The sequence below is a fragment of the Frankliniella occidentalis genome, unplaced genomic scaffold (genome assembly GCF_000697945.3).
Source record: "Frankliniella occidentalis isolate FOCC.00 unplaced genomic scaffold, Focc_3.1 Scaffold16, whole genome shotgun sequence".
Lineage (NCBI taxonomy): Eukaryota > Metazoa > Arthropoda > Insecta > Thysanoptera > Thripidae > Frankliniella > Frankliniella occidentalis.
In genome coordinates this window covers 3,443,787-3,446,309 of record NW_026267146.1, presented here as the reverse complement: position 1 = coordinate 3,446,309, position 2,523 = coordinate 3,443,787, and positions in this window count along the sequence as shown.

The window sequence follows — 2,523 nt, the reverse complement described above, 5'->3', positions numbered from 1 at the left end:
GGGGGGGGGACTGCAGCAGCGACCCCCCGCGCGGCGGCGGTGGGAAACGGAAGGGAAGTGAGGAGTTGCGGCGGCGCTTTCGCGCGGGCTTCGCGGTCCGCTCACATGGTAAAATGGACGCGAAGTGAAGGTGGCGCCAGGCAGGGGAGTTTGCGAAAGCAGCCTGCACTGCCGCCGAGTGTGCCCGGGCGCAGCCATCGGGCGGGAGCGAGCGAGGGTGGAAGAGAGCGAGCGAGAGCGAGCAAAGGAAGGCCAGAGCAGCTCGCGCCCCGCGGCAGGGCAGAGGGGCAGGACCACAAGCGTGATTTACAGGCGCTCCTCGGGTCTGCGACTCTGGTAATCACGCGTCCGGACGCCGCCGCGCCGCGCCGCGCCGCGCCCCACCCCGCCTCACCCCGCCCCGCTCTGCCTCGCACCGCCCTGCCCCGCCGCGCCCCGCCTCCGTCAGACCCACGTCCGCATGGGGTCGGGAGCTCAAACCCACCACCACGACGTCCACCAGCAGGACTCCATGCCGACCACCCCAGACACCGTTTAGCCCTTCCGGTAAATTATTTTTCTTTGGGATACAAATATATCAAGTCGTTAAACGAATTAGTGCAGCGTTGCGCCGGCCGGAGCAGGGGAAAGGCCGGGACAGAGAGAGAGAAGGGCGCGTTGTTGTTGGCGGCGTTGTCCCTGCAGCGAGCCTCGCAGCAAGCGCGTCGGGCGCAGCGAGGCACTCCACTACAACAAAGGCGGGCACGGCCAGGCGGACAGAAGAGCGACTCGACGGCCCTGCTCTGCTCTCGGTCCTCCGCGCCGTCTCAACCCACCCGCCAGCTCAGCCTGTCTGTCCGTGTGCCTGTTCGCCGCGTACCTCCCCCCGTCGACTCCCCTTTCCCCCCTTCAGTCTGGCTTTGCTCTCATCTTGTTTGTCTGCGGGCTGATTTGTCGTCCCGCGAACACAATCAAAGCCTTCGCGTTGCCTGAGGGGCGAGGGAGAAAGGGGGGGGGGATGCATCTCGTGCACGGGGCACAAGGGGCCTCCACCGCCTCGCGCCCCACCCACGCCGCCGCTGCTGAAGGAGGGAGAGAGATGGGAAACAAAAGTATATGGGCGTCAGCGGAGGCAAGGTGAGATGAGAGACTAAGGTGGGGGTGGGTTCGGGGGGGGGGGGCAGTCAGGAAGGGGTGTGCAGTAATGCTCGCGCGAGGCAGGGGCAGCGGGAGGCCGGACCGGAGCACGGTCGGAGGAAAGGCATTGAGCAGCTGTTTACATATTCAGGGCCTGAACCGGCCGCGGGCTGCTCGGGAGCTGCAGCCCGTCCCACTGTACCTAACCCCCCCCCCTCCCTTCCCCCGCCGGGCGCGGGGTCCCACCCCCGCACATTGGTCCAACACTCGAGAGGTAATCGGGGGAGCCTCCCACACGGAGCGCACAGCAGTGCTGCCTGCGGGCGAAAGAGAGATAGAGGGGGGGGGGGCAAGAGAGAGCAGAAACTTGTTTACGCGCCCTAACTGAACGTACCCTCATCCCTGCATGCAAACGTTCCACTCGTCCTCACCGGGATCGGGTAGGGTTTGAAGGGTGCACTGTACACGCGGGCAGACAGACGGACATGACCTATCAAGTATCAACGTCTGCAAAACTCAGGCTGCAATGCGTGCGAATGCATGCCTACCTCTTATATCGGCTACTAAGCATACTTTTTATTTTCTTTGACTTTCAGTTTGCGAACAGAGCTCACATTTAGCAGGCGTGCCGGGTGACTGCCTGTCTTCTCTGCTTGTCGAGCGCGTAGACAACATGCCCCCGCCCTCCTGCATGCTGCACGTCATAGAGGTAGAAAAGGTAACGGGCTGTGGGCATGTAACGCAACTGTGTGACTTTGTAAAAAGACTTGTCTCGTGCACAAGAGACCGTTCAGTGGCCTTTTTGCGTTCCCAGGAATGAGAGTGTGAATAGTGCAGGGAGTGCCTCGGAACACGAGAAGGTGGTGAAAGTGTCCAGCAGGTGGCTAACGAAACGTTGCTCCCAAATTCCGGAGTAGGTCGCCCAGCTGGGCGGCCCAGCCCTACAGTCTACAGGCCGCTCCATCCCAATAATCTTTTTTACATCGTGAAAAATTGCTCTAATTTGACACCTAGCCGGCGCGGCCCGGGGGGATGCGGTCGCATTTTTACGCACTCCTCATTATTACATTCTCATGAAGCCCCCTTCCCCCTTTCTCCCTTCGTTCCACATTTCCTTCCGCTCCAGCGAGCTCCTGAGAGTCGCCCAGCAGCAGCAGTAGCATCAGGGCAGATTGATCAACGCCAAGAAGGAGAGGGAGAAGAGTAAGAGCAAGATGAGGAATGTGCGGCGGATATAGGGGTGAGGGAGGGAGAGAGAGAGGAGAGGAGGAGAGTGTGCCGTCGGAGAGGAGAGAATCCTCCCAGGGATATCCTCCCTGCTGCCGCTTGGCTGCGAAATCTGCTGGCACACGGAGTGTCTCATAAGAGTGGCCCGGCCACGCTTCCTGCCCGCCGCACCCCACCCCA